Raw genomic sequence first — 15277 nt, 5'->3', positions numbered from 1 at the left:
TCAACTGCGAGGTTCCAGCCGAGATGATTTACTCCGGCTGATGGGTTGATGATTTGCTCAACTGCGAGGTTCCAGCCGAGATGATTTACTCCGGCTGACGGGTTGATGATTTGCTCAACTGCGAGGTTCCAGCCGAGATGATTTACTCCGGCTGAAGAGTTGATGATTTGTTCAACTGCGAGGTTCCAGCCGAGATGATTTACTCCAGCTGAAGAGTTGATGATTTGTTCAACTGCGAGGTTCCAGCCAAGATGATTTACTCCGGCTGATGGGTTGATGATTTGCTCAACTGCGAGGTTCCAGCCGAGATGTTTTACTCCGGCTGAAGAGTTGATGATTTGCTCAACTGCGAGGTTCCAGCCGAGATGTTTTACTCCGGTTGAAGAGTTGATGACTTGCTCAACTGCGAGGTTCCAGCCGAGATGATTTACTCCGGCCGACGGGTTGATTATTTGCTCAACTGCGAGGTTCCAGCCGAGATGATTTACTCCGGCTGAAGAGTTGATGATTTGTTCAACTGCGAGGTTCCAGCCGAGATGTTTTACTCCGGCTGAAGAGTTGATGATTTGCTCAACTGCGAGGTTCCAGCCGAGATGTTTTACTCCGGCTGGTGAGTTGATGATTTGCTCAATTCCGAGGGTCCAGTCGAGCTGTTCTTGTCCGCCAGGAAAGAAGTCGCGGAGCGGACCTTGCTCCCCTTCTTTGGAGTTCCTTGGCCGAGCTGATCTTGTCCGCCAAGAAAGAAGTGGCGGAGGGGACCTTGCTCCCCTTCTTTGGAGTTCCTTGGCCGAGCTGATCTTGTCCGCCAAGAAGGAAGTCGCGGAGCGGACCTTGCTCCCCTTCTTTGGAGTTCCTTGGCCGAGCTGATCTTGTCCGCCAAGAAGGAAGTCGCGGAGCGGACCTAGCTCGCCTTCTTTGGAGTTCCTTGGCCGAGCTGATCTTGTCCGCCAAGAAAGAAGTGGCGGAGCGGACCTTGCTCGCCTTCCTCGGGGTTCCTTGACCGAGCTGATGTTGCTCGCCAAGAAGCAAGTCGCGGAGCGGACCTTGCTCGCCGACCTTGGAAGTTCTTTGCCGAGCTGTTGTTGCTCGCCAAGAAGCAAGTCGCGGAGCGGACCTTGCTCGCTGACCTTGGAAGTTCCTTGACCGAGCTGATGTTGCTCGCCAAGAAGGAAGTCGTGGAGTGGACCTTGCTCGCTTTCTTAGTACGGTCACCATCTTGCATATTGAGGACCGAGGAAGTATTACCCCAATCAGGATAGGTAATCCCAGTCACGCTTCAGCGGACGGAATTAAGGGGCAATTGAGAGGGAGATTAATGATATGGACTTTGTGCCAGACAGATTTGGGCCGGGCAGAGTTGTGCCGGACAGATTTGGGCCGGACAGAGTTGTGCCGGACAGATTTGGGCCGGGCAGAGTTTGGACTGAGTGTGTGCCACCCCGGACCGAACAGAAACTGCTCGGCCAGGAAGTGACCGGTCGGACCAGGATGCTCGGTCCGAGGATGGTCGAAGCCAGACAGACCGAGTGACCGGCGCCCGGAAAGGCGTGGTCAGCCGAGGTAGTTGATTGACCGGCAGGAAGGCCGACCAAAGGAGGTACCCGGGCTAGGCTTTGCCGGGATGCCGCCTAGCCCGGTCCTCCATGTGTTTGTCCGGTTAGGCGCATGGGTATGAAGCATGGCATGGCCGTGGTAGAGCAGCACGGCTGCCGAGCTCCAGCTGTGAAGTCAGGCAGTTGAGATTAGGTGATGTTCAGCAAGGTCTATGCTGACAGATGGGATAGCAGAGCCACGTGTCAGGAGATGACTGGGGGTGGGTAAGGGGCTCAGAAGGTATATAGGCATGTCTGCGCCCCCCATACGGGACACACGAACACTCTGTAAGGAATTTCTTACACTCAAACACTCTCTCCCTTCTCTCTATCCATCCTAAGGTGTGTGCTAACTTGATCGTCGGAGGGTTTTTCCGGCCACACACCGCCGGGTAGCTCACCGTTACTTGCTCGCAGGTGATCGGACATCGACGGAGCTCGGAAGAAAGGAGTACGGGCTTGCCGGAATATTTGCTCCCCGTACAATATTAATAATCAACAATTGTTATTAATTAGTATCAATTAATAATTAATTGATTACAAAAGTATACCATATTAATTTATTAGTAATTAATACCAATTAATATTGATTTTTTTAAATACTATTGATTTTTTTCTTTTTCTTCAGAAATATACAATTTTTTATTTTTTAATTAATATAAAAATATACAATATGAATTTATTAATAATTAATACCAATTAATATTTATTTTTCAATTAATATTGATTTTTTTCTTTTTCTTCAAAAATATACAACTTTTTATTTTTTAATTAATATTAATTAATAATATTAATATTTGGGTATTGAATAGGGCATTTAAGTAATTTCAGCCCCCCAACACCAGCTGCGCTCTTAAGTCAAAAATTTAAGTACCCCTTGATCAGCTTTTGAGATAAGCTGAGAAATAGTTTGGTTTAAGTTATAAGCTGGTTAACTTAAGCTGCACAAAATAAAATATTTTAACTTAAATTAAGCTAAAAGTTGAAATAAGTAGCTTATAAGCTCTACCAAATAGGCCTATTAGTCTTCCTCTTTTTTGCCAGGTAGACCTGAAAATCATGTTTTTCATTTTCTTTTTTTTAAATGCTATGCATAAATTGGTTTATTGTTTTATTTTATTTTTTTACCCTTAAACACCAAGATATGGGTTTTAGATGTATTTATTAATATAACTACCTTGCGTTTAATTGTCAAAAAAAATCTAATAAGGAATCAATTTGTGTAACCGTTATAGTAATCCCAGTTGTCCTTTTACTGTTCTGTTGTATTCCGGACTCAGTTCCGTGATGTTGGTAGTTGTATCTATCTTCTTGTCGTCGTCCTTTAATTCCGCTTGATTGAGTTTTAGGATGTTTTGGGCAGAGTTGTTACAGGTTGGTTAGGCTTTGGTTTCAATTCTTGTTGCCCAGTTTTTAGGAGGTCCGCTCGAGCGGGTCTTCTTGCGCTCGAGCGGAGATTGCACACTCCCAGTTTTTCGTGTCCCTGCAAAACTTCTGCAGGTGTGTTTTTCACGCTCGAGCGGGTTTCTTTGCGCTCGAACGGTGGCGCTCGAGCGGGTAGTAACTTTGGGTGTAAGTTCTGGGAGGGGAAAATCTACGCTCGAGCGGACTGGTCTTCGCGCTCGAGCTGGTTTACTTTATTCTTGTGTCTTGGCGCTCGAGCGGGTCCTTTTGCATTCGAGCAGACCTAGTTTTTGTTCTTGACGCTCGAGCGGGAATGTCGTATATCAGTTGACTGTGGGGCAGTTTTAAATCACTTTTTCTCACCCTTTCTCTCTCTTACTTTTTCGAAAAGGCCATTTGAGAGCCTCTCTCTCTAAAACCTTGCCTTCTCTCTAGATATTGATCTAGCTAGGGTGTTTTCCTTACCTTTGGTCTTTACAAAAAAGTTGTTGATCGTCGAGGGCTATCTTTTGATCCGAGGAACTCGTGGTTTGAAGCAACTTCGTTTTCACCATCTTCTTCTTTGGGTCTCATCTTTGAGGTAGGGATTCCTACTCACTCTTATGGTCTTTAACCTAGATTTTTAGTTGTTTTGGAAGTGTTGAATTTGGAAAATTTTGGAACTTAGGGTTTCAAAATGTGTTAAAGAGGGTTTTGTGATTTTGGGCTCATAATATGCATTTTGGGTTTCAAATGGTGTTATTGATGTTGGTTGTTGATATTTAGACCATTGGGTCAATATTGAGAAACGGGGTAGAAAACCCTAATTTGGTTGAATAAATTAATTGGTATAATTAATTTGGAAAAATTTGTGGACTTATGGAATTGAGTTGGAAATAATGAAATTGGCTCATTATGTTGTGAAATGATGGAGTTGGATTTGTAAATCGCTCGCTTTTAAAAACATTGATATTTTATCTGTTGGAGCTTTTATTATCTGTTTAGAAATAATTGCTTGGGCTACCGGTGGAGGGTAGTTTTGATTGTTGTAGATAATGCATGATGATTAGGCAAACTAAAACTAATCAATTGGATATGTCATAGAGTATGACGGTTGACAGAATACATTAACGTTATGTATTGATTGATTGTGTATATGACCTTTGTGTATATATGCATTGTGTGTGTGAGAGGAGATAAGGGATGTACTCCACGGTTTATGGAAAGATAGGGGATGGACCTCTAAACCGGATGTTGTTTGGAAGGAGATAGGGGATGGACTCCACTGATACAGCTCATATGCTTGTCAAATAATGTGTTGATACAGCTCATATGCTTGTCATTGGAAGTGTTAATATAGCTAATATGCATATCTGTTGAAATGTGGATACAGCTTGTATGCTTATCTGTTGAGATGTTGATATAACTAATTTGTTTATCTATTGCAAAATGGGAAATATTTAATATGAGTCATTGTCTTATATAAAGGATTGGCCAGGTTCTGAGCCGTTGATGTGGATTGTGAAATTGATAAGAAATGGAAACTGAAATGAAACAAGACTGAGTTATGAATTGGTTTATGGAAACTGAACATTTATCAATTGCTAATGTCTTAGTTATTGCTCATACTGTGTTTAGCATATCTCTACTGGGCGTTGGCTCACCCTTTATGGGACATTATTTTCAGGTACAGGTAGTATGCCACCTCCAAGGACATAGCTTGGATGTTGATGAGAGTTGAAGACTCTTCTTTTATTTATTTTGATGTATTACATGTAAATTCAAGCCAAGGGCTTAATATGTATTGAGTTAGTACTCTTCTTTTTGTAACCAAGTGTTAACTTGAAAAGCTGTAAGCGCTTAGGGCATTTGCTTTTGTTGTTAACATGTAATACAGTTGTAGAATTACTCTGATAAATAGAAATGGTTAGCTTATTTTATATCAATGCATGTCTAATGAGATGGGTTTTATCTATTATTTTGAGGGCGTTACAACTTAGTATCAGAGCGTACCGGGTTCGAATACTTTGGGTACGTGGAAAGTGATTAGGATCACAATGGGTTTGTCTCGCTTGATAGAGACTTAGATGTAGTGTTATGTGCTTATATGATAACATGCTTATGTGACTATGTGGGTATGGGATTTAGTTTCTAGGATGTTGATTGGATCCTTGGGTTTCTGTGAGTCTTGTTGGAAAGGCACTTGATCAATGTTGTTTCTAACCGGAACTCTGGTAACGCCTCGGGACTATCATTATCCAGAAACGAAATTCGTAATTGCTTATGTGATTAAGTGCTTACGTGGAGTGAATTACAGTTGTCCATGCATTAGGACGTGAGTGTTATAGCTTCGGCACATTTGTGAATGTGCTAATGGTCTTGGTTACCTTTATTAGGATGTCAGGACGAGGACGTGGTAGGCGAGGCAGACGTAGTAGGCAGGAGATGCCTCTACCGGACGACGTTCCGGCAGTGTAGGAGGGAGTTGGTCAGGCCAACGTGGCCGAGCCAGCGGGTCAGCAGGCTATGGGCTCCTTGGCCCGAAAGATAGCGGGAGCTTTGGGTATTCTTAGAGCTGAGAATCAGGTTGCTGAGGCAGGGCCTTCTTTCTTGAAGAGGAAATTTTTCCAGTCTAATCCGGACGAGTTTGTTGGGGATCCAAAGGAGCCACTTAAGGCTGACGAGTGGTTGGAACAGATAGAGAAGACGTTCGAGATACTGGGCATCGAGGACGGGGCTTTGAAGGTGACCCTGGCATCCTTCCAGCTGAAGGGAGATGCGGGTCAATGGTGGAAGTACGAGAAGGGCAGTGTTGGTGGTGCATGGGAGGCGTTTGTGAATGCTTTCCAGGAGAAGTTTTTAAGCTGAGAGAGCAGTTAGGGAGAAGCTGAGAGAGCAGTTTTGCCAGCTTAGACAGCAGGGCTTGTCAGTGGCCAAGTTTGAGGCTACTTTTACTAGTCTGTCCAGGTTTGCACCTGAACTAGTGGTGTCCGAGGAACGCCGTTGCTTTGAGTTTGAGCGAAAGTTGAGGCGAGGCCTCAAGTTGAGGGTTGGTGGATCTTTCATCCGAGAGTACAGACGTTTGGTGGATGCTACTGCTCATATGGAGATTATGATGCAGGAGGAGGATGAGGGGCAGAGAGGCTCCAAGAGGAGCCATGATGGTCAGGGTGACTGCAGGAGACAGAGGGGTTCTAACCCTCAATAGTCTCAGGGTGGTGTGGCTAGATCAACCTTTCCAGTGCCGAGTACGGGCTCTGGGAGAGGTAGTCAGGGAGGCTTGACTTGTTTTGCGTGTGGCCAGCTGGGTCACAAGTCTTCGGTTTGCCCACAGAAGGGAGGGGGTCAGCGAGCTGCTTCTTCTTCAGCTAGACCTCAGGGCCAGAGTCAGGGCAGGGGCCAGCCTTTGTCTTGCTATTAGTGTGGTCAGCCTGGGCACCTGAAGAGGTATTGCCCACAGTTGAGTGCTACTTCAGGAGCGTCTGGTTCTAAGCAGACGCAGAGTTATCAGCCAGCTCAGTCTGTGCAGGCCTCGAGGGCCAATTCAGGAGCTTCGTCATCCCAGTCAATGCAGCAGTCTTTTGCTCCTAGAGGTGAGCAGGTAGATCAGGGGCCTACAAGGCGCGTGTATGCTGTTACCGTGCAGGATCTAGTACTGGCTTCATCCGTTGTGAGAGGTACCTTCTTGTTTTGCAACTCGGTTGCTAATGTATTGATTGATACGGGTGCATCTCATTCTTTTATATCTGCTGCATTTGCATCTGTTTTGGAATTGGAGTTAGCACAGTTAGCATCTCCTATATGTGTGGTATCGCCTATTGGTGGTGAGTTGATCATGAAACAAGGTGTTAGGGGTTGTGATATAGAGGTCGCCGACCATAGGCTTCCTTTTCCGTTTGTTGTCATGCCCATGAAGGGCTTTGATGTTATTTTGGGTATGGACTGGCTATCGTCATACCGAGCTGTTATTGATTGCTACCGCCAGAGGGTCACGGTTTGTACCTTGAGCGGAGAGTGTTTCCATTTCTTAGGGGATCAGGTTGGTAGTGTGTTGCCACCGATGTATGATCCGCGAGGGCAGAATAAACTTAGTGGTCTACTTGCTAGCTTTATGAGTGGTGAGTGTGATGAGACCCAGATTGTTTTGCCGATGGTGGTTTGTGAATATTCGGATGTCTTTCCCGAGGATCTCGTTAGTTTGCCACCTCACCGAGAGATTAAGCTCTCTATTGATCTAGTGCCCGGCACGGCGCCGATTTCTATGGCACCCTATCGTTTTGCTCCAGCAGAGTTGGTTGAGTTGAAAGTTCAGCTCCAGGAATTGCTAGATAAGAGTTTTGTTCGCCCTAGTGTTTCGCCGTGGGGAGCACCGGCCCTCTTTGCTAAAAAGAAAGATGGTGCCTTGAGATTGTGTATAGACTACCGGAAATTGAATCAGGCTACGGTCAAGAATAAGTACCTTATGCCCCGTATAGATGATCTTTTCGACCAGTTGAAGGGTTCCCGTTGTTTCTCTAAGATAGACTTGAGATCGGGTTACCACCAGTTGAGGGTCAGGGAGGAGGATATTCCTAAGACGGCATTCCGAACACGATATGGCCATTATGAGTTTCTGGTGATGCCATTCGGGCTTACCAATGCACCGGCAGTCTTTATGGACTTGATGAACCGGATCTTCTGGGAATTCTTGGATCGATTTGTAGTCGTTTTCGTGGACGACATTCTTATCTATTCACCTTCTGAGGAGGAGCACGAGGAACACTTGAGAGTGGTGCTTGAGTTGCTTAGAGCCCATAGGCTGTATGCCAAGTTTGGGAAGTGTGAGTTCTGGCTAAGGGAAGTCAAATTCTTAGGCCATGTGGTATCCGAGGAAGGGGTGTCTATAGATACATCCAAGGTTGAGGCAGTGCAAGATTGGGCACAGCCTAAGAGTGTGTTTGAGATCCGCAGTTTTCTAGGATTAGCTGGGTATTACCGTCAGTTTGTGAAAGATTTCTCCAGGCTAGCTTCGCCGTTGACTAGATTGACGCGGAAAGGGGTCAAGTTTGTATAGAGTGAGACTTGCGAAAAGTCGTTCCAAGAGTTGAAGGTTAGATTGACCACCGCTTCGGTTTTGATTATTCCGGAGAGATGGTTGGGTTATGCAGTTTATTGTGATACCTCACAAGAGGGTCTGGGTTGTGTGTTGATGCAAAAGGGAAAGGTGGTAGCTTATGGCTCACGTCAGTTGAAAATACACGAGAAGAACTACCCTACACACGACCTAGAGTTAGCAGCAGTGATCTTTGCCTTGAAGATGTGGAGGCACTACCTTTTTGGTGAGAGGTTCGAGGTGTTCTCGGACCACAAGAGTTTGAAGTACCTGTTTACACAGAGGGACTTGAATTTGAAGCAGAGGAGATGGATGGAGTTCATTGAGGACTATGATTTTGAGTTGCATTATCACCCGGGAAAGGCCAATGTTGTGGCCGATGCCCTTAGTAGGAAATCCATTAGTGATGTAGCTTGTATAGCCATCCGGGAATGGGGGATGTTGGGTGTACTTGGCGAGTTTGATTTGCATCTGGGCGAATCAGTTGAGGCTGCGGCCTTGTTTTCTGTTGTTACGCAGCCTACACTTGTGACTCGAGTGTTAGAGGCACAGAGAGGTGACCTTGAGGTAGAGTCCTTCCGAGAGAGGATCTTAAATGGGAAGGCTGAGAAGGGTTTAACGGTGTATCCCGACCTGAGTGTGAGATACCGAGACCGTTTGTTGGTGCCAGAGTCTTGCCGAGAGGAAGTACTCCGAGAGTTCCATTATTCACGTCTTGCGGTGCATCCGGGAGGCACTAAGATGTATCGGGATTTGGGTCGCCAGTTTTGGTGGCGGGATATGAAGAGAGATATGGCTGTTTTCGTATTGAAGTGCCTTACTTGCCAGCAAGTGAAGGCCGAGCATCAGAGGCCAGCGGGTTTGTTACAACCCTTGCCTATTGCCAAGTGGAAGTGGGAGCATGTCACTATGGACTTCGTTGTTGGTCTTCCGAGGACTCAGCGGAGTAGTGATGCCATTTGGGTGGTTATAGACCGGTTGACTAAGTCGGCGCATTTTATTCCTATGCGTGTGAGAGATTCGGTAGATCATCTTGCCGACTTGTATATTCGGGACATAGTGAGATTGCACGGGGTCCCAGTGACAATCGTCTCAGATAGAGATCCTCGTTTTACTGCTAGGTTGTGGCAGAGTTTGCAGAGTGCCTTGCGCACTAGGTTGACCTTTAGTACGGCTTATCACCCTCAGACTGACAGACAGTCCAAGCGTACTATTCAGATCCTTGACGATATGCTTCGAGGTTGTGTCCTTGACTTTAGTGGGACGTGGGAGAGGCACTTGCCTTTGGTGGAGTTTGCCTACAATAACTGTTTTCAGTCTAGCATCGGTATGGCACCGTTTGAGGCCTTGTATGGCCGACCGTGTAGGTCTCCAGTGTGTTGGGCCAAGGTGGGTGTTGCACCTTTGTTGGGTTCGGAGTTGGTTAGGGAGACGACGGAGAAAGTTGAGCTTATCCGTAGGAGGCTTGTTACAGCCTAGAGTCGCCAAAAGAGTTATGCCGACCGTAGGAGGAGGCCTTTGGCGTTTGAGGTAGGTGATCATGTCTTCTTGAAAATATCACCTAGGCGAGGTTTGATGAGGTTCGGGAAGAGTAGGAAGTTATCCCTTCGGTTTATTGGTCCCTTTGAGATTCTCGAGAGGATTGGGGAAGTTGCTTATCGTTTGGCTTTGCCACCACAGTTGTCCGGGGTTCATGACGTCTTTCATGTTAGTATGCTTCGGAAGTATGAGCCGGATCCATCCCATGTGTTAGATTGGACCGACTTGGAGGTAGATGAGGATGCCTCGTATGAGGAGAGACCGGTGCGGGTCTTGGATAGGCGGGATCAAGTCTTGCGAGGCAAGACCATTCCCTTGGTAAAGGTCCATCACAGAGTGGAGGAAGCCACTTGGGAACGTGAGTTGGAAGTCCGTGAGAAGTATCCGGACATGTTTATTGATGTGTAATTTTGTAATGAAACTCTATAATATTGTTGAACTTTATGAGCATTGTGTGTGTCTTAAGTTGTAAAGTATTGTGAGTGTTTTGGCTAATGGAAGTTTGTTTTAACATTGCGTATGTTAATGTATTGTGAAAATGCAAGCATAATATTAATGTTCTATGTGTTAAGAAATTGTGAAAAATGAGTTCAAATTGGTAAATTTCAAAGGAATGTATATTGATAATGCAAGTTGTTTTAAATAATGTGTTTTGCCTCATGAAAAGAGACGGGATTGACCGGTAATGGGTCGGGTTGTTTAATATCACATTGTAATATTGTTGAAAATGAAGAAAACCTGTTTTTGAAAAACTTGTGTTTAATTTCGGGGACGAAATTCTTTAAGGAGGGAGGGTTATAGCGATCCCGGTTGTCCCTTTACTGTTCTGTTGTATTCCGGACTCGGTTTTGTGATGTTGATAGTTGTATCTATCTTGTTGTCGTCCTTTAATTCCTCTTGACTGCGTTTTAGGATGTTTTGGGCAGAGTTGTTACAGGTTGGTTAGGCTTTGGTTTCAATTCTTGTTGCCCAGTTTTTAGGAGGTCCGCTCGAGCGGGTCTTCTTGCGCTCGAGCGGAGATTGCACACTCTCATTTTTTCGTGTCCCTGCAAAACTTCTGCAGGTGTGTTTTTCACGCTTGAGCGGGTTTCTTTGCGCTCGAGTGGTGGCGCTCGAGCGGGTACTTTGGCGCTCGAGCGGGTAGTACCTTTGGGTGTAAGTTCTAGGAGGGAAAAATCTACGCTCGAGCGGACTGGTCTTCGCGCTCGAGCGGGTTTACTTTATTCTTGTGTCTTGGCGCTCGAGTGGGTCCTTTTGCGCTCGAGAGGACCTAGTTTTTGTTCTTGACGCTCGAGCGTTGTGTTTTCCGCTGGAGCGGGAATGTCGTATATTAGTTGACTGTGGGGCAGCTTTAAATCACTTTTTCTCACCCTTTCTCTCTCTTACTTTTCCGAAAAGGCCATTTAAGAGCCTCTCTCTCTAAAACCTTGCCTTCTCTCTAGATATTGATCTAACTAGGGTGTTTTCCTCACCTTTGGTCTTTGCAAAAAAGTTGTTGATCGTCGAGGGCTATCTTTTGATCCGAGGAACTTGTGGTTTGAAGCAACTTCGTTTTTACCATCTTCTTCTTTGGGTCTCATCTTTGAGGTAGGGATTCCTACTCACTCTTATGGTCTTTAACCTAGATTTTTAGTTGTTTTGGAAGTGTTGAATTTGGGAAATTTTGGAACTTAGGGTTTCAAAATGTGTTAAAGAGGGTTTTGTGATTTTGGGCTCATAACATGTATTTTGGGTTTCAAATGGTGTTATTGATGTTGGTTGTTGATGTTTAGACCATTGGGTCAATATTGAGAAATGAGGTAGAAAACCCTAATTTGGTTGAATAAATTAATTGGTATAATTAATTTGGGGAAATTTGTGGACTTATGAAATTGAGTTAGAAATAATGAAATTGGCTCATTATGTTGTGAAATGATGGAGTTGGATTTGTAAATCGCTCGCTTTTGAAAACATTAATATTTTATCTGTTGGAGCTTTTATTATCTGTTTAGAAATAATTGCTTGGGCTACCGGTGGAAGGTAGTTTTGATTGTTGTAGATAATGCATGATGATTAGGCAAACTAAAACTAATCAATTGGATATGTCATAGAGTATGACGGTTGACAGAATACATTAACGTTATGTATTGATTGATTGTGTATATGACCTTTGTGTATATATGCATTGTGTGTGGGGGAGGAGATAAGGGATGTACTCCACGATTTAGGGGAAGATAGGGGATGGACCTCTAAACCGGATGTTGTTTGGGAGGAGATAGAGGATGGACTCCACTGATACAGCTCATATGCTTGTCAGATAATGTGTTGATACAGCTCATATGCTTGTCATTGGAAGTGTTGATACAGCTCATATGCTTGTCATTGGAAGTGTTGATATAGCTAATATGCATATCTGTTGAAATGTGGATACAGTTTGTATGATTATCTGTTGAGATGTTGATATAACTAATATGTTTATCTATTGCAAAATGGGAAATGTTTAATATGAGTCATTGTCTCATATAAAGGATTGGCCAGGTTCTGAGCCGTTGATGTGGATTGTGAAATTGATAAGAAATGGAAACTGAAATGAAACGAGACTGAGTTATGAATTGGTTTATGGAAACTGAACATTTATCAATTGCTAATGTCTTAGTTATTGCTCATACTGTGTTTAGCATATCTCTACTGGGCATTGGCTCACCCTTTATGGGACATTATTTTCAGGTACAGGTAGTATGCCACCTCCAAGGACATAGCTTGGATGGTGATGAGAGTTGAAGACTCTTCTTTTATTTATTTCGATGTATTACATGTAAATTCAAGCCAAGGGCTTAATATGTATTGAGTTAGTACTCTTCTTTTGGTAACCAAGTGTTAACTTGGAAAGCTGTAAGCCCTTAGGGCATTTGCTTTTGTTGTTAACATGTAATACAGTTGTAGAATTACTCTGATAAATAGAAATGGTTAGCTTATTTTATATCAATGCATGTCTAATGAGATGGGTTTTATCTATTATTTTGAGGGCGTTACAACCGTACTATTTTTAAGTTTTTTTTCCCCCTATACTAGCTAAGCAATTTGTTGATCGTTTTGTGGCTTTCATTGAACCATTGTCATTGGAATAAATATGGGAAATGTACATTTGCACTCAATTTATTTTGACAAATTTAAAATAATAATATTAGTAATTGTAAAAAATAATTTTTTGAATTTGATTGTGATCTACTAATATGCTAATAGTAATATTAGTGGGGTCAGGGTGATGATGGTGGCGCGGTTGTGGTAGTAGAGTTGGTATTGGGCCGGTGATGGTGGTGGTAAAGGTTGAGATTGTGGATCGACAGTAGTCTAACAGTCAAAAAATGCAAAAGAAAATAAAAATTCTTAAAACAAAAGAGTATTAAGATTCAATTTTAAATGGGTCTACAGTAGTCATTAATGATTTAATTCACTCATTTCAAATTTGACAAATTCAATTTAATTTTTAAAAGATGAAATATTTATCGGTAGTGATTGGTAGCTCGAAAGAGCTCCCCCGAATCCCCCCCGAAACGAAAACGACGCCGTTTTCGTCGTTTTCATTTTTTTTTTTTCAGAGAAAGAAGAAAATCAGAAAAGAAGAAGAAGACGAAGAAGAAGAGAAGGAAGAAGAGAAGGACTGGAGGGGCCATCAACCAGTGCGGGGCGGGGCGGAGGCGGAAGCGGGGCGATCTGCGACATCGGAGCTGAGCTGTGACGACCGGAATGAGCTGCGACGATTGGCGGGACGACGATCAAGGGGCCTGCGACAATCGGAGCTGAGCTGTGACGACCGGAGTGAGCTGCGACGATCGGCGGGACGACGATCGAGGGGCCTCTCTCTCTCCGTTCCCCCTCCATTCCCTCTTCCCCTCCTCTCTTCTCTCCCTCTCCTCCTCTCTCTTTCTCCCTCTGATTCTCCCTCTCTCTCCCTCTGTTACAGAAAAAAAAAAATAGAATGCCCAAAACGACATCATTTTGGACATTCGAAAGATTAGAGAGGAAGAATTTTCGAGCTATAAATCATTATTCAATATTTATCTGAATAAATATCATAGATAGGACATAAATGTTGTTTGTCTAATCAAGCGGCATTATTAGGGGTGGGCAACGGTTTATCCGAACCGCTCAAACCGCCCAATCCGCCCAACCCGCATATAAGTGGGCGGTTTCGCAAACATAATGCGGGCGGATGCGGTTTGAAATATGACAAATTTGCGGGTTGCGGGCGGGTCGCGGTTTAAACCCGCAAACCGCAAAAACCGCCCGCACTTTAATTATTATTATTATTTTTTTTTTATATACCAACTTTGTAACTTTTACAGGAGCACCATTATATTCTCTATGACACAGGATCCTTATTTTTAAGTATTTCTCAACTTTCTTAATGCCGTAGAATTATCAAGTCCTAAACTTGGTTTCTTATATGATTTTCATTGGTGATTCATCCACTTTTTCCTAATAAATTTTTTTTTCTAATGGTCGATAGAACTTATAGTTTGATTATTGATTACTGAACTGGCAATTCTAATTGAGTACAACCTTTAATGCATTGATATACATTTTTTTCATAGCAAAAATGCTAGTGTAGGGTCTCTTTGTTTTTGGTACTTTCATTTAATGCATTGACATTCAATTTTTATTTGTAAACTCATCAAAAAATTGTTATCACAAATATATAAAAAGAATCTGATGCCTAAATTCGCTGGAAAAAAAAAACTCGAAAATTAATTTTTAAAGAAAAAAGTGTAAACCGCAAACCGCCCGCAACCGCCCGCACATTTGCAAACCCTATCCGCACAAACCGCAAACCGCACTGCGGGCGGTTGCGGGTTGACTTTTTCCCAAATCGCATAGATGCGGGCGAGTAAAAACCGAACCGCAAACCGCACAAAACCGATCCGCGAACACCCCTGGACATTATTGCTCAAGTTCTCAAAAATGAAAAGAGACCTACAACAGTTTTTGGCTTACATACATGTCAATGAAAAGAGACCTAACGCAGTTTTTGGCTTACGTACATGTCAGTTATTAGACATAAAAATAGTGGGCTCATATTAATATCTGTGAGACTTACTATTTTTAGACGAGGGAGTTGTTTTGTATCTCCTAGTTTAGTACATATTTTTATCTTGTTTAGGTTTTATCTTCTTTTATTTGTGTCACATTATTTTTTTATCATATTTTTTATTTTTTTATAAAAAATAAAAAATATATATTTATTTAAATCATTTTAAATAATACCCAAATAGGCATTGATTCTCTCAATTTTTCATAAAAATCTCACATTTTAAAAAAATGTTAATCGACTCTCTCTTATTTGTGACCATTCTCTTTTTTAAAATAAATAAATGGGTCCATAATATTTAAAATTTTATTTTTTTCATAGAGAATTCATAACACAATATAACTGTTTTATAAAAAAATTAGTATTACAAATAATGGGATTCATAACAATAAAATTCTCATTGTTGTTCAATATTCAGGTTATCTAAACATAATTTTATGGGTTGTTCCAGAGAATAAGAATCGAGATAAAGGAAAAAATATATATATCAATGTGAATATCATAATAAAATAAATGAATTTGAACACCACATTACTTTTCTTGATATCAAAATCCAAACAAAGAAAAGAATCAAAATAAAATAAAAAATAACATGATCCTGAT

The sequence above is a fragment of the Camellia sinensis genome, chromosome 12 (genome assembly GCF_055761805.1).
Source record: "Camellia sinensis isolate YWXY chromosome 12, ASM5576180v1, whole genome shotgun sequence".
In the NCBI taxonomy this organism is placed as follows: domain Eukaryota; kingdom Viridiplantae; phylum Streptophyta; class Magnoliopsida; order Ericales; family Theaceae; genus Camellia; species Camellia sinensis.
Note: the sequence above shows the minus strand (reverse complement) of the source record.